At 45.2% G+C, this 24,074-nt stretch overlaps 1 non-coding gene across 1 annotated transcript; it reads right to left on the reverse strand.

Moving 5' to 3' along the window:
* Positions 1–23,910: 23,910 nt before the first annotated feature.
* On the reverse strand, positions 23,911–24,074 carry LOC127586163 (U1 spliceosomal RNA). The gene has a single exon (XR_007958663.1). It is a non-coding gene; the product is annotated as a U1 spliceosomal RNA (small nuclear RNA).

Below are 24,074 nucleotides of genomic sequence, written 5' to 3' on the forward strand. Positions count from 1 at the left end.
TCAGTCGCCTGGGAAATTACTCTCTGGAATTCAGAAGGGAGGGGATCTAATAGAAACATAAAATTATGAAAGGGATAGATGAGATAGAGGCAAGAAAGTTCTTTCCACTGCTAAGTGAGACTAGAACCAGGGAACATAGCCTCAAGATTTGAGGGAGTAGATTTAGGACGTAGATGGAGGGGAGGAGGCTGCTTTTCTCGGAGAGTAGTGAATCTGTGGAATTCTCTGCCCAGTGAAGCAGGAGAAGCTACCTCATTAAATATACTTAAGATACATTTAGATAGACTTTTGCGCAGTAGGGGAATTAAACGTTGTGGGGGAAAGGCAGGGAGATGGAGATGAATCCACCGCCAGATCAGCTATGATCTTATTGAATGACGGAGCAGGGTTGACGAGCCTGATGGACTATTCCTGCTTCTACTTGTTATATTCTAATGTTCTAAGAAGTATTCAGATAAACACTGACAGAGCATGGCGAGGGAGGCGGCAGAGTGTCGCAGCCAGGATAGGTTTGATCTGACAACTCCCCACGTTCAATCTTGAACTCCATCCTGGTCTGTGTGGTTCTTCCTGCGACCGCGTGGTGCTCCTGTTCACCCCACATGCGAAGCAGATAATTCGCCAATGTGCAGTTTCGCAGTACACATATGAGTGGCAGAATCTGTGAGGGGACATAGTTGACGGGATTATGAAAGAATATATGCTTTCAGTTTAAAATTAGAATGCACGGGTACATGGTGGGTGGCATGGCGATGATGTGGGGCATACCGTTTACAACCTAAGACTCCATGAGGTCCTCAAGCAGCCCCGCGTGCTGACAGTTGCCTGAGCCAGGTATAGGTCGAGCAGTCACGGAGGAGGGTGGCGTGTCTCCCGTAGCTGAAAGCACAGTGAAAGCACCAAGCAGGGCAGAAGACGAGGAAGCTCATAGTGTCCGTCAGTTCCTCAACAAATGATTGAGCAATTTAACTTGCAAATTACAGTGATTAAAGTGAAAACTCTAAAATTATAAAATAAAAAGTAGTTACCAAACCGCACCAGATGGTTAAAATTGTACCCACACCACCTTCGAGAGAGAGAGAGGGAGAGGGAGTGGAGAGGAAGATGGGTAGAGGGTTGGCACGTAGATATTTAATCAGGGAGTAAGGGCATTAGTGGCACGAATGAGTGTACGTGTATGTTAGAGATAGAGAGAGAGAAAGACAGAGAGACAATGAGGGGGATGGATTCAGGCTTTGCCAGTTACTGAGTAAGGGCATCAGGGGCATGAATGTGTGTGTGTGTGTGTGTGTGTGTGTGTGTGTGTGTGTGTGTGTGTGTGTGTGTGTGTGAGAGAGAGAGAGAGAGAGAGAGAGAGAGAGAGAGAGTGACAGAGAGAGACAGAGAGAGAGAGACAGACAGACAGACAGAGAGAAAAAGAGAGAGAGAGAGAGAGACTGAGAGAGAGCTTGCAAGTAGAAGGCACCAGTGATTCGCACGGGTGAAACACGAAAAGCTCAGAACTGCACCTTCCCACCTGCTGAGACACTGATGTTGATCCAGTCCGCGCAAATTCGTAGAGGGATGGATGTCAGTCATCTACTTTTCCAACGCTAGCTCTTAACTCAAGACATTTTATTTAAGCTCCCCAGCTGCCGTGGAGGGATTCTAACCGATGTTCCCAGATCAGTGGTCCGTGCCGCTGGATGCCATTCAGTAACTTCACCGCTGCTGACTTGCAAGGTGCATTGTAACGTCAGACTGCACCCTCCTGAGGTGGGTGACTGACAGCTGACAACTGACCCTGAGGCTCCTGTAGTAGCACAAACTCTCTCCACGGCGTCTCAATGTATCCATGTCTGAGTACCACATATTTTCAGCGTTTGAGCGAAAGCCGCTACCAGCAGGAAGCCAGTGAGCATCGACAAAAGTATCGGTACTGAACATGGTTCGCACATCCGTTCTCATGTTTCTCTCCGAAACTCCCCTTAAGACGACAATTGTGAAGATAAGGCACTTACTGTGACTTCTTGCCAGCTCCTCTGACCGTATTCAGCGCCCGTATTCCTGCTCTTGCCAGGGATTTGATGGCGAGTTTCAGACAGCGTGAGAAACCAGTACATCCAGCGTAACATTTAAAAACTGGTTAAAGTGCCACTTGAAGCATTAAGACACTAGTCCGCGTCTGTGAGATTCCCAGTCACTTCAAAACATATATGCGTCAAAAATCCATAGGACACATTGACCACATCTGTGGATTTAGTTAGTAGTCAGTTGTAACTCCCTCTCCATCGCTCCCACCGATCTGGGTTAATACTCGCATTTCTCCAACTCACCGGGAATATAAAATACAGCAGGGTCGTCTGCGAATGACTAAGTCTTTACGCTCTGTTGTAATGTGAGTTACTATTCAACGGATCTTTTTTAGCGATCAATAATTACTTCTCTCCACTGAACAATGAATCTTCACGTATAATTGTTCCGTTCTCTTCAATAATCCATCCTTGCACACACAAATTTCGTTCAGCGGTTGTTACCACAAATTCATTCCATTACCCGACAGGAAGTTATCCAGTGCCCGTCAGAGCAATCACGTATTCGCAGGCGGCAGCCAATGCAACGCACAGAGGTATCCAGTGTCCACCGACTGCAGCAAGCGGGCAACTGGAGCCGAACGGAGTTCAGAAAATGCTAGAAACACTCAGCTAATCGGGCTGCAACAGTTGGAAGAGGGAAAAAATGTTTAGTACAAAGACACCTCGTCAGAATGGGAAGAAGATGGAATAATTTTTATAGAGGGAGTGGGAATGGCGGATAATACAAAAGCAATCTCAACGTAACTGGGATGGCCAATGTTGTTCGCGCACAGAACATGAGGTATTAGAAGCAGGAAAAGGCCACCAGGTCCTTCAAGACTGCCCTTCGATTCAAAACGTTGATGAGAGATGTATCACAGGCCTCGACTACTTCTCTGCGGCGAGTTCCACATCTGCCACAATTCCCTGAATTTTCAAAAAGTTTGTCTCCTTTGAGCTCACCCAATGATGTAGCATTTCTCCTCATCCAGGGTAGAGAAATCCGGAGATTTACAAACCTCTGTGAGACGTTTTTTTTTCAATTTGACGCAAAACATAGTTTCATATCGTTCGAGGTTTACTAGTTTCCAATCTTTACAAACCTGCCACATCTTGTAGGGGTCTCACACTTAGCAGCAGTCCCTTTTTCTGCATCCATAGAAGCGCTTGTTGTTTGTTTTGATTCTACGTGGCCGATTTCTTCTGTAATTGGTTTTCTCCCTCCTAATTGGATTTTTTCTTTCGCTCTGATTACTGAAAAATATGATTCTTCTGTTCTACGACTATGTTCTTCCACTTCACCTGGCCTAATATTTGATGTAATATGTTCTTAGATCTTATGTTATCCATGGAGTGTCCACCTTCAGTATGTACCCACTCCACTTTCTACCTGGATACGTTTCTGTTGGGTATTGTGAAATAGTTGTTAAAGTATCCGGACTGCTCATCTAGTGTCCGAATTCGAATTCATCACCATCTGCCACGGGAGGATTCGAACTCAGATCCATGGAACTTTGCCCTGCGAATCCCTATTGTCAAATCAGTGATAATACCACCGTGACATCGCCGCTTCCATCCATCTACCCTGTCGTCCTTGAAATTTTAAAAAGATCTATTGGCCGATATTTCCGGGATATTCTCCCTGAGTACTGCCCCAATGCTCTCCCAGTTCAACAATGCAACACTTCATTCTCCTTTTCCCCCTCTCTTCTGCCTGAAACGTCTATATCCTGTAAAATTAACTACTAGACCTACCATTCCCTCAATCAGGTTACCGCGATTGCAACAATATCATACTCTCCCGTGCTCATCCAAGCTCTCAGTTCATGGGTCATATTCTCCAGGCACCTTACATTATACTAAATGCAGTTATGCGGACTAGACCTCTCATGATTCGCCGCCTCTAGTCTGCTCCACCCACTGGGCTTGTCTATTCTATTTTCTACATTTGATTCTAACTCTCCACCTGCTGCACTGACATTTTGGGTCCCACCACACCCCGGCCCCCGCAGCACTAGTTAAAACCCTCTGAAGCAGCTCTGGCAAAACTTCCTGCAGAACCACTGGTTCCGTTCGCAGGAGCAGAACAGAACTCAGTACTCCATTTGCTGTCTAACCAAAGCTTTGCACAGCTGTAACATGACGTCTCAACTCTCTAACTCAATGGCTTGGAGGATGAAGGCAAGCATGCCATTTGCCTTTTTCACTACCATGTTCCCGGGTTATTATAAACAGCACCGGTCTTTAAAAGGCTCCAACGTGTCAGATATAGGTTTACGCTCAAACATCTGCCCCCAAATCTACTTTATCCAGTTCCTGCCTAATTCTGTAGTAATTTGCCTTTCCCCAATTTAGCAATTTCACCTGAGGACCAGCATTGTCCTTATCCATACCAGAGAACATGAACCAGTACAACACAGCAACAGGCCCAGTGGCCCGCGACGTCGTTCAGAACTAATTTAGCTCATGAAGCTTTCTTCCTTCTGCCTGCACATGGTCCATTTCCCTCCATATTTACATGTCCATCTAAGCGTCTCTTAAACGTGCCTGTTATATGTCCCTCCACTACCAGCCGTGGCATTCCAGGTACCAACAACCCTCTGTCTAGCAACCATGCCCCGCATTACTCCTTTGAACTTCCCTCCTCAACTGAAATGCAAGCCCTTTAGTATTAGATATTTAGACACTCGGAAAAAGATACCGATTGTCTACTCTCTCTATAGATCTCAGAAGATTATAAACCTCGCCGCACATACACCGGCCTCCGCCGCTCCAGGGTAAACAGCCCAAGTTTGTCCAATTTATCCTCATAGCTCATATCGTCTGGTCCAGGCAGCATCCCGGTAAACCTCTTCTGCACCCTCTCTATCGTCTCCACATACCTCCCATAATCTGAGCCTAGAAGTGAATACAATATATGCAATATTCCAGATGCAGCCTACCCAAGGATTTATAAAGCTGCAACTTCCTGGCTCTTGAACTCAATGCCGCGACTAATAAAGGCAAGCATGCCATACGCGTTCTTCACCACCCTATCGACGTGCGGCCATTTTCGGTGAGATACTATCTTAAACCTATGGAATTACGTTAACTGTCCTACAAAATACACCTCCGCACTGAAACTTCGATGATGTAGCTAGACTCATTCCCAAATGAACAGACTCGTACGACCCCATCCCATTTGGACTATCTACATAATGTTTCCTGAATGCATCCAACAAATTATTGTGCCGGTCAATATTGGGAAAGTTAAAATCACCCACTCCAATAACCCTGTTGTTTGTATATACTTCCCTGATCTGCCTGCATGTCTGTTTCCCCAGCTCCCATTTGCCACTGGGAGACCTGTAACATAAATCCATCATGGTGGTTGCATCCTTGTTGCTTCTGACTTCTAACCATATGGCCTCGCTGGATGATCCCACCAAGAATTCATTTTTTAGTGAAGAAGTGACTTTCTCCGAATTAGTAATGCAGCCCACTCTCACCTCTTTACTTCCCTCCATAGATGTTGCCTGACCTATTGAGTTCCTCCAGAATTTTGTCTGTGTTGCACCAGATTCCAGAACCTGCAGAATCTCTCGTGCCTCTCATTCACACCGCTGCCTGTCACGTCGAAAACATTTTTACCCTGGAATGTCGAGTTAGCAGTCCCGCGCTTCTCCCAAACAAATTTCTGTCGTGGCTGCAATGTTGTAGTTCCGTACTAATCCAGGCTATGAACTCATCTGCATTACCCGTTATCCTCCTTCCCTTAACATAGTTACACTTCCAACGATCGTAACTGCCGTGTTCCTTATCCTCGTTCTGCCTGTTTTGGCTATTAGGCTTACTCGACTTAACCTCTGCCTTCTACTCAATTACTCCACCTGCTGTCCTACTGCTCCGGTTCCCACCCCCTGCCAGATCAGTTTCAACCCTCTTTTCTCAAACACCTTGTAGTGGACTGGAAGCCATAGAGGATGGCAGTGATAAATTAACGTTACATTTAAAGAAATTTACATTAAACAGTGTTCGGTGTTCTCAATGTGAAAGTAACATATTTTCCTTAATTGCGCAACCTATTCCTGGAAACGGGCATGTTTTGTCATAAATTTAAGATTAGGATATCTTTATCAGTCATATGCATAGCGAAGCACACAGTGAAATGCATCTTTTGCGTAGAGTATTCTGGGGGCAGCCCGCAAGTGCCGCCACGCGTCCGCTACCCGCAACTTCCGAATTCGTACGTCTTTGGAATGTGGGAGAAAACCGGAGCACCCGGAGGAAACCCACGCAAACGGGAAAAACCTACAAACTCCTGACAGACAGTGGCCGGAATTGAACCCGGGTCGCTGGCGCTGCAATAGCATTACGCTCGCCGCTACACTACCGTCCCAATTTACCCTCTTTGGTTTTTGAAAATTAGATACCCATATGAAAGATCTTATTTTCCAGTCAGTCTGCCTGACAGATTGACATATACCGTGCAGAAACAGGCCCTTCGGACCACTATGCCCCGACAAAACATTAGGTATCCATCGAGACTGATCGCATTTGCCAGCTCTTGGTCCATAGCCTCGGTGATTTGGAGCAATTGTTCGTTCAGGTACGTTTTAATTGTTTTAAGTGGAAAAGTAAGAGAAGCTATTATATTGTGCACTAGGTAATTCAACTGAATTTCCTGACATCTCATATCAGGGTCAATCGCATCACACAGCTAATGAACAATGTGTATCAGCCTGGGACATGTGCTCAATCAGCGGGGTTGTGGTGGAGACCAGTGACATTGGCTTTGGTCTTGTTAATGTTAACTCACAAGTTCTTCTCCCACAGGGACGGAGGACACACTAGAGGTGTTGATAACTTCCTTCTGAACGCCATAGGTGTTCAGGATGAGTCTGTGCTCTCGGATGATGTGGTAGAGAGCAGTACGTAGATTGGAAAAATGGCGAGGCCAGAGTCCCAGTGTCACTTGTGAGAGAACGTGGTGGGAAGTTAATGCAGGTGTGCCCTGTCACTGACTGGAAGGAGAATGTGTTGTCTCATCAAGTTGTACAACAACGGAATGGCACCGGAGGGGGATGGTGAGGTGAGTTGCCCCAAAACTATCCAAGTGAGTTGGCAGGTTTACCATTGCCATAGAAGCCCTATGAAACATTTGTTTCTTACATTAACGCTATTAACCGATAAAAACACGGTTATAAATATTCTTCAACAGAATTACCATATATTGTCCTGTAACCAGGACGAACTTGTTTAAATGTTGTCAAAACCAAACATTTGTTTAAACTTGCAGGAACTCCATCTGCCGTGACCATATAAACTCACAGGACTGTTCTCATTGACCCTTTTAGCTACCGTGGTCTTATTCCTTTGTTGATTGGGTCTGTATTTCTCGCGGTCCGTTTGCTGATCAGGACTCTGATTCTCGCACCCCCTTTGTTTCCGGGTTTCTGTTTCTCACCTTTTTACATGTCGGGACTCTGGCTCTCGCGCTACTTGCAATGTTCCAATGAATCGCAATGTAAGCTCCGGGAAACATCACCTCATCTTCCTACTTAGCGTATTACATTTCCCAGGACGAAAATTAAGTTCAGGAATTTCAGAAAACCATCCTTCCCATGTTGTTTTCAAAGGTGCCCTGTTCTTACCTAAGGTCATTAATGTGAAAAGTTAACTCTATTTTCTTTCTCCACAGACATGGTGTATTTTCAATAATCTATGCTTCTACTTCAGATTTCAGCATCTGCGGTATTTTTGCTTTCCGGACTATGTCTGAATACTCAGGCATTATTCTTCTCTCTCCTCGTGTGTTCCCTGTCTCTTTCTCTGGTTCTGCACCTGGAACGAATAAGCCCTCAGAAATCTCTCTCAACAGGCACTTCCACCGCTTGTGTCATTCAGTTTCCCTTGCTTTCCACTCTGTCACTGACTTTCCTATTCCTTCTTTAATTCCGCAAGTTAAAATGCATCACTTCCAATTTCTCTTCAATCCTAATGTAGATTATCAGCCTGAAATCTCATCTTCCTCCAGAGATGCTACCTGACCTGCTGACTATTTCTATTCTTTCTTTGTTTTCTGTTTCAAATTTCAAACATTTCCACATTTTAGTTTGCTTTTGAACTATATGTGGAACATATTGAACAAAACAAAATAACGAGAAGACGCTACTAGCGGTGTCGTCCGTATATTGGCAACTGCGAAATGTCACTGCAGAGTGACATAGAATAGGTCAGCATCATACCCACAACACGAGTTTCACGCTCTGTTTCCCTGAATTACAAAGCTGAATACAGTATTCACCTTTGAATTAGAAACACAACTTAATCAAACCATTGTGTTATATCCCATTCCCTTTTATGTGGATACATATGTGATAAAGTGCGGAGTATAGTTCGTATATGCCAGTATTAAAATCCTCCAACATCCACCATTGACGTCGCCTTGTCATTGAGGCGACAGCTACCCTTGGACAAGACTATCTCGTTTGATGTTGGACGGAGAAAAGGGTCCGTAATAAGCCGCGACCAAATATTTTTTGCATCGAACATTCCTCCACCGAGAGATCGGTGGAATCACTTCACCTGTGCAGAAAGAAATATGTTTGTTAAAGAGCCTGTGACTAATATTATTGTTCCATCGCTTGGCGAAACCACTGGAGCGTTGACGCTGGTACTAATAAGGACACGAAACGCGCTGCTTGGTCCATTGCAACCCCGGATATGCTTGCGACACTGCGACTCTTCTAGAATGGGACGTGCTCCAATTCTGTACGTTAATGAAATCGCATATCCGATCATGGCGTCTTTTGGTATCCCTGGTAAGCCGTGAAACTGTCATTCAATGTGTTTTTGCGTTGCCCCAAATCTACGGCGTGTTCAGTATTCTGGTAGCCGTTTTCTCCTTCACTTAATAGCATTATGGAGTGCGATTAACACAGCAAAATTACGCGAAGATGCGTTACGGGGCTGTCACAAATATAAATATACTAAAAGGCAACATAATAGAATATATTTGGATGATATTCACAGCGTTGACAGCAGGGGTGTGCTTAAAGCAGCTTTGAAAAGGAGGAAAGAATGGTGGTGAGAATGAAATGAAATTTCCAGAGCCTGGAATATCCTATTAAATAAACTGGTGAGATTCTGAAGAAGCCGGTATTGAAGGCAAATGGGGATCGAGCGTCTGAGGAGGCTTGGAGGTAGAAAGGGGCAAGGCTGAAGAGGGATTTGCAATGAGAGCGAGAACAGAACATTGGAATCGAGCAGTTTTAAGTTGCAGCAAGGCTTGCAGGCATCAGCTGGAGACCAAGAGCGAACGAAGGAGACAAGTGATGGTCGTTCCGGGTTCAGGGAGGGTGAAGGAATATAAGTGTAAATCGATCTGTCGGTTGGACGTTTAAATAGAGTTCATTTGTCTCATTCTGTGTATCCCTCGTCCAGACAGTATACCCGCCAATAACAAATCTGCACAGTCTCGCACACGGCGCAAATTGGATTAGAATATCTTCGAAAACGCAGATGGCCAAGCGACAGCCGTGGAGAGAGAAACCGAGCCAATGTTTCAGGTCAAAGAACATTCATCAACTCAGTTATGCTGCAGATCTTTGCAGCTGAAATGTGAACACTTCGCAGGAATACTGCCCGACCTGCCCAGTCTTTCCAGAATTTTCTGTTTATAATTCTGTCGTAAACAAACACTTAAAGCTGCAGGTCGATTAGTTTAATCTGTTAATCCAATACCTCGGTCAATGTGACTGTGCTATTCAATGCCACATGACAAAAAAACGCTTTATTAAATTCTCTGTACATTGTACTTTTTCCAGCGAACCTGGTGACGGCTGCGATCCTGCACCGGGGAAAGTGCGGTCTCTCCAGAGGAATCACGCGGTACATGGTGGCGATGACGATCTCCGACCTGCTCGTCATCTTCTTTCACGTGGTTCTCCGAGAAATCTACGTTTATTATCACCCTAATTCTTTCCTGTCCCTCAGCGCAGTGTGCCCTTCTTATGTTTACGTGCGGGCCGTCACCCTGGACTATTCTGTCTGGTTAACCATGTCCTTCACTTTTGACCGTTTTGTCAGCATTTGCTGTCCGAAGCTGAGACTCAGATATTGCTCAGATAGGACGGCCGCTGTGGTTATTGTGTTCTTCTGCGCGCTGAGCTGCTTAAAGTTCATTCCTTTTCACTTCATGTACGAGCCTCTGTACATCAGAAATAATGTGAACTGGGGCTGTCGGCCCAAAGCCGCCTTCTTCACCGCCAACTTGTGGGTGGCTTTCTTCTGGATGAGTACCATCTCTTCCTGCTTCATCCCTTTCGTTATAATCCTCGTCCTCAACGGGCTGACGGTAAGGAACATCGTCGTGGCCAGCAGGGTCCGCCGGTGTCTGAAGGGCTTGCAATGCAAGGACACTGAGACGGAGAATCGGCGCAAGTCCATCGTCTTACTCTTCACCGTGTCCGGCACTTACATACTGCTGTGGACTCCAGAAACTGTGGCTTACATCTGCACTCGAATTACAGTCAACAACGCGAACGGGGACTACACAAGCCCCTCTTACATCGCCAATGACGTGGGGGTCTTACTGATGCTCCTCAGCTCCTGCACGAACACGTGTATCTATGGAATGACCCAGAGCAGGTTCAGACAGGAGGTGAAGAACACGGTTAAACATATAAATCGGTTTATATTTAAATCTGTGAAATTTACGCCGCAGTGGGCGTAGATCCTTTGGACAAATATGACGCGGCATTCACTCCATTCTTTTACAAGACCGCGCCATCCTGTGGCCTCTGTTCCAACCAGAGCAGATTTATTAAACAGGCATCGCCATTATATCAGATTTCCGCCATTATCCAGTATATTCTCACCTGCTCACTCTTATCTTTTTTCCCATACGGCGCGTCTAGTTCCTGATCAAAATGATTCAAGGATGACCTCGTTCCTCTTATATTCAAGTTATTAATCACTGAAGAGAAATTTCCCATGCGTTTTGTTTCCTCCAAATCCACCCATTGTTTTATTTTAGCGCTGAATGAACAATCGTGCCAAGGCTCCTCTCAGTACCCCACAATTCACCCGCTATCCTCTGCCTCTTATTTCTCGATTCCGACTGTGCTCTGCTGTCAGTCAAAACATTAGCTTTATGTAATCTTTGGATCATAAGCAACACGTTATATAAATTATTGATTGAAATAAAAGTCACTGAATCTTAAACTTTTCCAGCTAATTTAGAATTACGTCCCATGCATCACGGTTCATTATTCTCTTCCTCCAATCCCTTGAACTGCGAGGTGGACACCTCCTTGAACGACTTGTCGGGGTCAATAATGTTCCAGGTTTGATTTTGTGATCAGAAACCTTAACCAACAGTAGAGTGCAGGGGTCGGTGCTCGGACACTTGCTGTTTGTGTTGTGGTTTACCGAGATTTGAGAGTAAACAGGAGACACAGAAGATTCCTCAAGAATTTAAAATTTTATTTGCCAAAAAAAAGCTGTGACAGTCAGACAGTCAGTTACGAGTCACCCTCTGACTACTGCTGTCTCTGACTGCCCCCGAGCAAAGCTCTCGGCCCATTTTCTATACCTTTTTCATAGCTCAATTACATTATCACAATCCATCGTGTTCTCTCTTATCTTCACAGTTTCATCCTTCACCATTTGCCTCATTTCACAGTTGTTTCCTGACTCACAACCATTTGTCTTTCGCCACAGTCATTTCCTGCCTCACTCACAGGGTGCCTCAATTATTTATGGGCATTGGGGGTACTGGTGCTCGGCTACAGAACTCAGTTATAAAACAATACTAGGCTTATCAGCTACAAGGCCAACAGTTATAAAACATCACTATGTGCCCCTATTACTTATGAGTTCTAAGATTCGCTGGCACCTGGCTTATCAGTTATGAAAACTATCAGCTGCAGAACTGCTACAAAATCATCAGTCGCACTAGCCATAACAACAATTAGCTACACAATAGATGAACAGTGTCTTCCTAGGAATGGACTAACCATCTATTTAATGAGCTACAATAAATCAAAAGTGTCTCCCTAGGAATGGGCTAACTATTTGTTTAATGAGCTATACGTTTCCCGCACTAAGAGTTTCCCGCGCTCGAGCTGGAGAAGAAGGAAGCCCAGCGGCCACCTTAAGGGGATCAGCAGCCATCTAAAACACAGAGCAGACTATGAATAAAAAAATATACAACCTCTATTTTCTATATACCCTATATTTGCCACGTGAATTATGGATGTGGATGTGAGTGCAGGAGTTATGATTAGTAAGTTCACCGGAGACACAAAAATTGGTGTTGTTCATTGTGAGAAGGGTAGGATTCTTACTTGCAGAATGAATAGCACGGCAGAGCAATGACAAGAACAATGTAATCCTGCAGTATGTATGGAAACGCATTTTAAGTGGACTAATCAGGCAATACAGTACTAAGTACACTATGAATGGCACGAAGAAACGGCGGGACCTTGGTATATTTGTCCATGGATCCATCAACACAACAGGAGATGTAAATGAGGTGGCAACACCGGTGAATAATGCAGCTAAGAAGGTAGACGGGATAATTGCCTTCATTAAACGTGGCATAGAACTTGAGAGCAAGGATGTTATACTAGAAAAGTATGAATCGTGAGTTACGCCAGAGAGTTCTGTGCGAAGTTCTGGTCGCCGCACTGTTGGAAGATGTAAATTCACCACAAACATCGTAGGTTCCCCATTATGGTGCCTAGAATAGATTTTATCATCAATCAGGTTTGGATAGTTCGGTGTGCTTTCGTTTGAGCTGCGAGACTGGCGGTACCTGGTTGAAGTATACAAATTTGGAGGTGCTGTGATCATATGTGGCAGATCGTGGAACTTTCTATGACCGGGGGCATGGGTCTGAGATGAGAGGTAGGAGATTTGAGTCGATTTGAGTATATTTTTCACCCATAGACTGGTTGATATCTGGATGTCTCTGGGTCTCGTGGAAGCAGATACGGTAACGACATTTAACAAATATTTAGATAAGCACGTTACATTCCACGACACTGAAAGACAGCAGAATGTGGCAGGGAGTAGAGCTCCATGATGCTCAGAGATGTTACCTCTCAACTGCAGCAGCCCTAGTTCGATCCTGACCTCCACTGCTGTCAGTGTGCAGTTTGCACGATCTCCCCGTGACCACGGGGGATTTCCTCGGGTGCTCCGCGCCCACATAGTAATGACGTCACTGTAATTTGCCGTGTGAGCGCGCGCGCGTGCGTGCGTGTGTGTGTGTGTGTGTGTGTGTGCAGATTCTGGGGAGATTATGAAGAATGCTGGCGAGAATAAAATTTCAGTTTGATATCTCGTCTTCCTCCATAAGCTGCTGCCTGGATACGCGTTTCTCGCTCTGTTTCCCTGAATTCCAATGTTAATCATTCACCTTTGAATTAGAAACACTATTTAAGCAAACGATTGTGTTAGATCCCGGTTCTTTTTTTGTGTGTGGATATGGATGTCATAAAGAGCTTATTGTATTTCCGATATGTGTTTTAAAATCCTCCAAAGTCGCCGTGTACGTCGCCCTGTGAAGAAAGTGACTCCTGCCGCTGCACAAGACCATCACATTTGATTTTGAGCCGAAGAAAGTCAGTAATCTGCCCCGTGCGGAAAAACATGTGTTTGTAAAGGAGCCTGTGACTCATATCATTTTTGCATCACTCACCGAACCCACTGAAGTGTTGCCGGTGGTATTAATGAGGATCCCAGCCGCGCTGCATGATCCATGATGACCCCTGGTTTGCTGTCTTCCAGCCTGTGACGTGTTCCAATTCAATACGTCACTGAAATCACCTATCGGATCCTGGTGGCGTTTGGTATCCCTGGTAACCAGTGATACTGCCATTCACTGTGTTTTGCTGTGTCCCAAATATACGTAGAGTCTGTCCTATAATAGTCTTTATCTCCATCATTCAACAGCAATGGACAGTGCGAGTAACACAGCAAAGTTATCCGAACACCCATTATCGGAGCGTCACCATGTATAAACAAACGGACAGCTAAAAATCAGAAGATCTCTTGGACAGATGTTGAGAGAATGGACATGGAGGTGGCTTTAAAGCAGCTTTGAAGAAGAAGAAATAATGGTGGTGAGGGTGAAATGAAATTTCCAGAGCATCAGACATTGGATTAATTAATCTGGTGATCTCCGAAGCAGCCAGAATCGAAGGCGAATGGGGATCCCGCGTCTGTAGGGCCGATGGACGTGATCGGGATAGCAAGAGGGAAAATGAAAGAGGGATTTGCAAAGGCAGCGAGAGTTGGATTCGAGCATGTTTTCAGTTTCAGGGCGGGTTGCAGGGAAGCGATGGCGACCAAGATAGATCGAGAGACATGCGGTGGTGGTGATGGTCGAGGGACGGTGAAGGAACCTTTATGTGAACAGTCTGTCTGTAGGACGTGTTAATGGAGTTCATTTGATGAAATGCAAAGGAGTAGAAATATTAAATATTCTCTCTCTTTCTCTTTCCTTCCTTGTTGATGCAGCTCCAACTGACGAGTATTTCCAACATTGCCTGTTTCACTTCCAGATTTCCCGATTCTCTTGTTTTCTTTTTGCCTTTCATTTTGATTCGTTGCAAAACAAAAAGGTTGTCACTACGCAGAATCATAATTTAATCAATCTGCAGAAATGCTTCGCAGATGCTCTAAATCTGAAATTGAAACCATAGAACCATAGAACAATATAGCACAATACAGGCCTTTGGGCCCACCATGTTGTACCGACCTTTAAACCACGCCTAAGACTATCTAACTCCTTTCTCCCACATATACCCCTACTTTAAATTCCTGCATATGCTTATCTAGCAATCTCTTGAAGTTGACCTACGTATCAGCCTCCACCACCATCCCAGGCAGCGCATGCCATGCACCAACCACTCTCTGGGTGAAAAACCTCCCTCGGATATCTCCCTTCAACGTCCCACCCATTACCTTAAAGCCATCCCTCTTGTATGGAGCATTGGTGCCATGAGAAAGAGGCGCTGGCTGTCCACTCCATCTATTCCTCTTAATGTTTTTGTATAACTCTATCATGTCTCCCCTCATCCTCCTCTCCAACGAGTAAAGCCCCAGTTCTCTTACTCTCTCCTCATAATCCCCACTCTCCAAACCAGGCAGCATCCTGGGAAATCTCCTCTACACTCTCTCCAACACTTCCACGTCCTTCCCAGAACTGGACACAGTACTGTAAGTGTGACCTAACCAGAGTTGTGTAGAGCTGCATCATTACCTCGCGGTTCTTAAACTCGATCCCGCAACTCATTAAAGCTAATATCCCATAAGCTTTCTTAACTACCTTATCCAACTGTGAGGCAACTTTCAGTGATCTGTTGATATGAACCCTGAGATCCCACTGCTCCTCCACACTGCCCAGAATCCTGCTATTAACCTTGTACTCTGGCATGGAGTTTGTCCTTCCAAAGTGTACCACCTCACGCTTCTACGGATTGAACTCCATCTGCCACTTCTCAGCCCAGCTCTGCATCCTATCAATATCCCTCTGCAAGTTTCGACAGCCCTCCACACTATCCACAACACCACCGACCTTTGCGTCGTCTGCAAACTTGCTAACCCACCCACCCACCCACCCCCTCATCCAAGTCATTAATTAATATCACGAAAATCGTGAATCGGAATATTTTCGAAAAAGTAACAGACGGCCAGCTGCAGCCATGGAGCGAGAGACAGAGTCAGTGTTTCAGATGAAAGGGCATTCATCAAACCAGTCACCGTCACTTCTGCTGCACATTCTTGGACCTATAACGTAAACACTTGGCAAGGATTCTGCCCGCACTGCTGTGTGTTTTCAGAATGTTCCGTTTTCATTAATGTCAGCATAAAAATAGACTTAAGGCTTCAGAACGATGGCTTTAATCAGAAGTTCACCAGCACTTCGGGGCTTTTGTGAAAGGAGTAAGCATTTATTTCAATGAACGACCCTCTAAGCAGCCCCCTCTGTTAATCCATCCCTTCGGCCAGTGAAAAGGCGTTATTGAATGCCACTTGACAATGAACGCTTTGAATTTCATTTACAAAATTATTTCTCTAAGTATCTTTGTGTTTCGTCTCCATTGATGCCATTGCACTCAACGGAACCTCCAACCCCAACTCTTAAACTCTACTACTTTACGGTATCTATTCAAAAATAAATCTTACGGTGCTTTGTGCTTCCCCCAGCCGACAGGCTGACGGCTACGATCCTGTACTGGGGAAAGTGTGGTGTTTCCAGAGGATTCGTGTCACATGGTGGTTACTTGGTTGTGATTATCTTTCACATACTGCTCGGAGAAATCTACATTTACTATCACCCTAACTCCTTCCTGTCCCGCAGCACAGTATGCCCTTTATTCTAATACTTACCCGCGGATTGTCACCTTGCACTATTCATCTGGTTTACCGTGTCCTTCACCTTTGATCGTTTCGTCAGAATTCGCATTCCGAAGCTGACTCACATATTGCACGGATAGGACGGCCGCCGTGGTTATTGTGTCCTTGTGCGCGCTGAGCTGCGTAAAGTACATCCTCTTTTAAGTCATATAAGAGCCTCGCTACACAATGGATCATGTGAACTATGGGTGTCGGCCCCAAAGCCGCTAACTTCACTTCAAGCTGGTGGTTGCTTTACTCCTGGATGTGTGGTTCATCTCTCTCTCCTTCCTCCACTTCCTTCTAACCCTGCTACTGAAGAGCTGACGGTCAGGAACATCGTAGCAGCCAGCAGGGCCCGCCGGCAGCTGAAGTGACAGCGTGGTAAGGACAGTGAGGCGAAGAATCGGCGCAAGTCCATCGTCTTATTCTTCACCGTGTCCGGCACTTACATACTGCTGTGGACAACACAAACTGTGGCTTTCATCAGTACTGGAATCACAGTCAACTTCGTGGGCGGAGACCACAAAAGCCTCCCTTACATTGTCAATGACGTGGGGGTTCTACTCATGCTCCTCAGCTCCTGCGGCAACACATGTATCCATGGATTGACCCAGAGTAGGTTCACACAGCAGGTGAAGAACGCGGTTCAACATATAGCTCGGTTTATTTTTAAATCAGTGAAACTTACGCCGCAATGGGCGTAGATCCCTTGGACCAATATGACGCGGAATTCACTCTATTCTTTCACAAGACCGCGCCATTCTGTTCAGTCAGAGCAGATTGAGTAAACAGACATCTCTATGATATCAGACTTTACACCATTATCCAGCATATTCTCACCTACTGGCTCTTATCTTTTTTCTATACAGCGTGTCCAGTTCCTGACTAAAATGATTCAAGGATGACCTCGTTCCTCTTATATTCTGGTTATTAATAACCGAAGAGAAATATACCGTGCGTTTTGTTTCCTCCAAATCCACCCGTTGTTTTATTTTAGCGGTCAACGAACAATCACGCGAAGGATCCTCTCAGTACTCCACCACTCATCCGCTATCCTGATTTCTCGATTTCGACTGTGTTCTGTAGTGAAATCAAGATATTTTATTTGAGTAATATTTGGATGTAAATCAATAATTTGTAGAAAACAGTTCGTGAATAATATCACTACCTGGAACCATCCCCAGCTCCTTTAGAATTACGCCCATAAATCACCCTTCATTCCTTCTCTGCCTCCACTCCTTCTGGTACCAAGGCAGTAGAATCCCATCCTGAAATCAGGTCAGCAAACACTCGTGGTTCTATGACCTTGAACATCGCTGTCCTCTCCAGGGCAACCTTCACGCCGGTCAGCAATGAATAGTGTAAAACAGTGAGCTCCATCTCGACATCTCCTTGACTTTCCTTCCACTTTAAGTTCTACGTCTAGCCGTAACTCATTATTCTTTTCCTCCACTCTCCTGAGCCGCGTTGTGGACACCTCCTAGAAGGTGATGTCAGGGACAATAATGGTCCCGTGTTGTTTTTGTGATCGGAAGCCTTAACCAACGGTGGACTGCAGGTGTCAGTGCTTGGACAGCTGCTGATCGCTACGTGTATTATGGACGTGGATGTGGATGTGAGTAGATGATGGTCACCATTTCACTAGTGGCACAGAAATGGCGTTGTTAATTGTGCAGAGGGTAGCCTTCTATTTTGCGGAATGGATGCAACCGGCAGAACAATGACCGTAGTAATTTCATGCTGCAGTACGTGTGGAAACGCATTTTAGAAGGACTAATAAGGCAAAACAGTACGAAGTACACAATGAATAGCAGAATATTAGGAAACAACAGGAAATGGAGGGACCTGGGTGTGTATGTCCATGAATCCCTGAAAGCAGCAGGAGACGTAAGTGAGATGGCAGCACAGGTAGGTAAGGTCGCTAAGTAGGTAGACTGGAGAACTACCGTCATTAAACGGGGCACAGAATATGAGTGGAAGGAGCTGATTGTTAAAAATATATATAGAAAAGGTGAGTTAGGCCACAGATGGAGTTCTGTGTGCAGTTGTGGTCGCCGCATCGCGGGAAGATGTAAATTGACTAGAAGAATTAGAGGTTCACCAAGGTGTTGCCTGGGAAGCATTGTATCGTCAATGAGGAGATTTGGACAGACTGGGTTCTTTTCCTTTGAGCAGAGGAGACTGGCCGGACCTGCTCGAAGTCTTTAAAATTAGGAGGCGCGATGATCAGATGTGGCGGAGAGCACAGCTGTGACAAGGGGGCATGGGTTTGAGGTGAGGGCCTGGTGAGTTAAAGTTGATTTCAGGATATATGTTCACCCATGGAGAAGTTACTATCTGGATGCCTTTGTCTCAGGGGTTGGTGGAAGCAAATACGGTGACAACACTTAAGAAGTATTTAGATAAGCACTTCAAGGGCCATGGCGCTGGAAGGCAGCAGTGTCGCAGATAGTAGAGCTGCATGACGCTAGAAAAATGTTACCTCCCAACTCCAGCAACTCTCGTTCGATCCTGACCTCCGCTGCTGTGAGTGTGGAGTTTGCACCTTCTCCCCTGTAACGGCATGGGTTTTCATCGGGGTTCTACCCCTACATCGTAAAGGTTGGTAGGATCACAGGTCAGTGCAATATTGTGTGTGTGTGTGTGTGTGTGTGTGTGTGTGTGTGTGTGTGTGTGTGTGTGTGTGTGTGTTTTGTGGAGTTATGAGGGCATGATGGCGAAAATAGATCAGCTTGATATCGCGTCTTCCTCCATGGATGCTACCTGACGAGTACCAGTTTCACTCTCTGTTCCCCTAAATTCCAGTGTGAATTATTCACCTTTGAATTAGAAACAATATTTAAGCAAACCATTGTTCGTATCCCGTTCCCTATTTTTGTAGACATAGATGTGATAAATAGCGTATTATATTTCGGGTATCTGCAGTACAATCCTCCAACATCCACCAAGTACGCCGTCCTGTGAATGAAGGACTCCTGCCCCTGGTAAGACCATCACATTTGACTTTGCATCGAGAAACTGGTCAGCAAGTAGGGGCCCGCGGCCTCCAATTTTTGACTGCACTAAATATTCCTCCACCGAGAGTTCAGTGGAATGACTTCACCTGTGCAGAAAGAAATATGTTTGTTAACAAGCCGGTGACTAATATGTCTTTTCTATCACTCACCGAACCCACTGGAGGGTTGGAGCGGGAATTTATAAGGATCCGAACAGCGCTGCTTGCGTCATTGCGACCCCTGGTTTGCTGCCGACTCTGGTTCTTCCAGAATGGGACGTGCTCCAATAATGTACGTCAATGAAATCACATATCCGATCCTGGCGGCGTTTGGTATCCCTGGTAAGCCGTGATACTCTCATTCAATGTGTTTTCCTCTGTCTCAACTCTACGCAGTGTTTGTTTATCTCCTTCACTCAACACCAATACGCAGTGTGATTAACACAGCAAAATGATTTGAAGACCCATTACCGGAGCTTCACCATGCATAAAGAGGGAACACATCAGAAGATATTTCTGGGCAACAGGGGTGGATTTAAAGCAGCTTTGAAGAGAAGGAACGAGTGGTGGTGACGATTAAATTAAATTTCCAGAGCACAGGATGTTGGAATAATTAAACTCTTGAGATTCTGGAAAAAAAAGCCAGAATTGAAGGCGAATGGGGATCTCGCGTCTACAGGGCCGAGGGATGTGATAGAGAGAGCAAGAGGGAAGGCTAAAGAGGGATCTGCAATAAGAACGATAAAAAAACATTAGAACCGAGAAGTTTAAATCAGGTTCACGAGCACTTTGGGACTTACGTGAAAGGAACAAGCATTGTTTAAATAATGAACCTGCCGCTCTGTTAATCGAGCCCCAGGGCTACCGTCAAGCAGGTACTGAATGTCACATGATAACGAACGATTTGAATTTTATTTACCAAATTATTCCTCGAAGTACCTCTTGTGGTTCTTCTCCATTAAGGGCATTTCTATCAACAGAAACTCCAACCCCAACTTTAACCTCTACAATTTTGCGGTATCTCTTTAAAAATTAGCCAACGTGGTGACGGCTGCGATCTTGTACCGGGGAAACTGCGGTCTCTCCAGAGGAATCACGCGTTACATGGTGGCGATGGCGATCTCCGACCTGCTCGTGATAATCTTTCACGTGTTGCTCCGAGAAATCTACATTTACTATCACCCTAACTCCTTCCTCTCTCTCAGCACAGTGTGTCATTCCAATATTTACCTGCGGATAGTCGTCCTGGACTATTCCGTCTGGTTAACCGTGTCTTTCACCTTTGACCGTTTTGTCAGTATTTGCTGTCGGAAGCTGAGACTAAGATATTGCTCGGATAGGACGGCCGCCGTGGTTATCGTGTCCTTGTGCGCGCTGAGCTGCTTAAAGTACATCCCATTTCACTTCATGTACGAGCCTAGTTACATCATGGATAATGTGAACTGGGGGTGTCGGCCCAAAGCCGCCTACTTCAACTCCATCTGGTGGGTAGTTTTCTCCTGGATGTGTAGCTTCTCTTTTTCTTTCCTCCCATTTGTTCTCATCCTCTTTCTGAACGGGATGACGGTCAACATCATCGTAGCAGCCAGCAGGGTCCGCCGGCAACTGAAGGGACAGGATGACAAGGACAATGATACGGAGAATCGGCGCAAGTCCATCGTCTTACTCTTCACCGTGTCCGGCACTTACATACTGCTGTGCACAACACAAACCGTGGCTTTCATCTCTGCTAGAATCACAGTCAATTTCGTGGGCGGGGATCACACAAGCCCATCTTACATCGCCAATGAGGTGGGGGTCTTACTCCTACGGCTCAGCTGCTGCGCCAACACGTGTATCTATGGATTGACACAGAGCAGGTTCAGACAAGAGGTAAAGAATGTGGTTAGATATTTAACTCAGTTTCTTTTTAAATTCATGAAACCGGCGCCACAGTGGGCGTAGAGCCCGGGGAAGAATATGACGCCGGCGTTCTCTTTATTCCTTTACAAGTCCGCTCCGTTCTGTAACCTATATCCCAGCCAGAGCAGGTTCATAACCAGGAATCTCCATAATGTCAGATTTTACACCATTATCCAGTATTCTCTGACCTGCTGATTCTTACCTTATTTCCTTTTAGGCGCGCCATGTTCCTGACCAAAACGATTCGAGGATGACCTCGTTCCTCTTATATTCTGGCTAATGATAAGCAAAGGGAAATATCCCGTGCGCTTTCTTTACTCCAAATCCACTTGACCGTTTACATACACGCCAAGGATCCTCGCAGTACCTTACCATTCACCCGCTATCCTTTGTCTATTATTTCTCGATTCCGACCGTGCTCTACAGTGAAATTCGCATTGAGTAATCTTTGGATCAAAATCACAATATCATAGAAAGCAGTTATTGGAATAAAAATCACTGAATCCGGAACTATCCCCTGCTCCTTTAGAATAACGTCCCATGTGTCAGCGTTATTGGTTTATGATGACTGACTGAATTCCTCATGACCTGGGCTGTTAAAGGGATTGAAGGAACGAGTGCCCTGATTACATTGCTTTCCCAGTTTGGACCCTGACCATTTTGTATTATTTTCAAAGGCTTTTGAAGTAGTAAATTTAATTCATCCATTTCTGCATTCTGTTTTTGAGAAGCTATAATCCGTGCCTGAGGAACACACACACACACACACACACACACACACACACACACACACACACACACACACACACACACACACATTACAGTGAGTGGGAAAATATGATTTTCTGTGAGATGCTCATTTTAATAGTTTGCTCTGTGGAGAGCCACATGAATGCCATGGTCCGAATTGCCCGATTCAGAAATTTAAGTATTGCATGATTTAACTGAGTATTTGTTTTTTTTTCCCGACTTTTAATGGGTTAGGCTACTTTTTATGGCTATTTTAAACGTCATTGTATTTTGACCACAGTTGCCTAATGTTTACCAGCGATACCCACTCTTCTGTCCTGGCTCATTTCACAGAACCCAGAGCAGTGAAAATGCTTTCCCCGTTGACCAGATACAAATTGATAAAGAAAGTTATCCAGAACACATTTCAGACACTCACTATCATTGTCCCTAATATTACTGCTATCACAATCTATATTTGGGTGATGAATTCACCCATTATGATACTGTACACCGCTCCAGATTCCACGAAAACTTGAACCACAATATCCTACCCACTAATTGGAGGTCAAGAAGTAGTCCCTGATGTGGATCACACCAGTACTGCTTTGTAGCTGAACAGATAGATTCGGTGATTTAGCATCTCGGGCTATCCTCTCTTTGAAGCGCTGCAATATTCCTCAATCAGCGCTGCCGTTGCACGTACTACCTTGCCCTAACTTTCCTGAACACATTGTACACAAAAATGGTTAGAACGCATTCTTTTTCCCGTGTTAAACCTGGTCTCTGCTGCTGCTGCTGCTGCTGCTGCTACAATATGACAATTGCCCTCCTAGTTTATTAAACTGTGTCCCTGACAGCTAATACCTTCTATGTTTTGATCAAACCTTCAATTTCCTATGGTCGGCAAGGTTGCGTAACATCACGATTATTGGTTGTTACCCTGACAGGGACTTGTGGACTCGCAACTCTTACCATCTCACCTTTAAACGCTTCCTACTTTATTTTCCCTCCAGCGACTGCTCTCAATCTTCTTTCGCCAGGTCCTGCCATGTCAGCTTCCCCCAATTTAAGACCATAACTCTCGGGCCAACCTTATCTTTTTCCATGACTACCTTGGAATTCACTGAACAATGGTCGTTGTTTCCAAAGGAGTCTTCACAGACAGTTCCACCCACCTGCCTGTTCTCACTTCAGAAGATAAATTCCATTCCAGCCCCTTCTCTCGTAGGGTTCTCAACATCCTGCTTATACGTATATGTTACGAATTCCATAAAATCCCCACTGTTTTACACCCGACTGTAATTTGCCTACATATCTGTTCTTCTAGTTCCCGCTGACTATTCAGAGACCGATAATTTAACCTCATCGAAGTGATCGCCCCTTTTTCTACCCAAACAACCTCATTGGCTGATCCGTCCAGGGTATCCGCCTCGAGTACTGCCATCATACTCTCCCTGATCAGCAGAACAGCGCCTCCTTCGATTTTGCATTGCCCTTTCAAGCCGAAAATTCTGTACTCTGGAACACTGAGCTGCTGGACCTGCCCAAATCCCTCACGTGGGTTTCCATAACAGCTATAATATTAGATACATGTGCCGATCCCCCTGCTCATTTACTTCAACTTTTAGGTCTGACAGCCTAAAACATCAACTCGAAAAGCCCGTTTCTGAAGACGTGATTAAAGCGGTCAGCACAGCTGGCCGCCGTGATACAACATTAGACAGATTTAAGAATAAATTATTTTTACAAGTAACATAGCGGTAATCAGGATAGTACAGTTTCTCTCCTCAGTGAATAGCCTCAACAAATAGATTCTTTCTTTAAATAAATTACCAGGGGAGAGCGCGAACGCAGTCCCCCACTACCACAAATTATGCAGTCGAGTATCCCGCATTTGGGGACATCGCAGGCGTCAGCACACCCGAAGTGCAATGGGATAGCCTCGTCCTGGAACCTCGGCCCTCCTGATCACCGACGGTTCCCTGCCAGGTAAGTAT

This window comes from Pristis pectinata, chromosome 34, assembly GCF_009764475.1.
Source record: "Pristis pectinata isolate sPriPec2 chromosome 34, sPriPec2.1.pri, whole genome shotgun sequence".
In the NCBI taxonomy this organism is placed as follows: Eukaryota; Metazoa; Chordata; class Chondrichthyes; order Rhinopristiformes; family Pristidae; genus Pristis; species Pristis pectinata.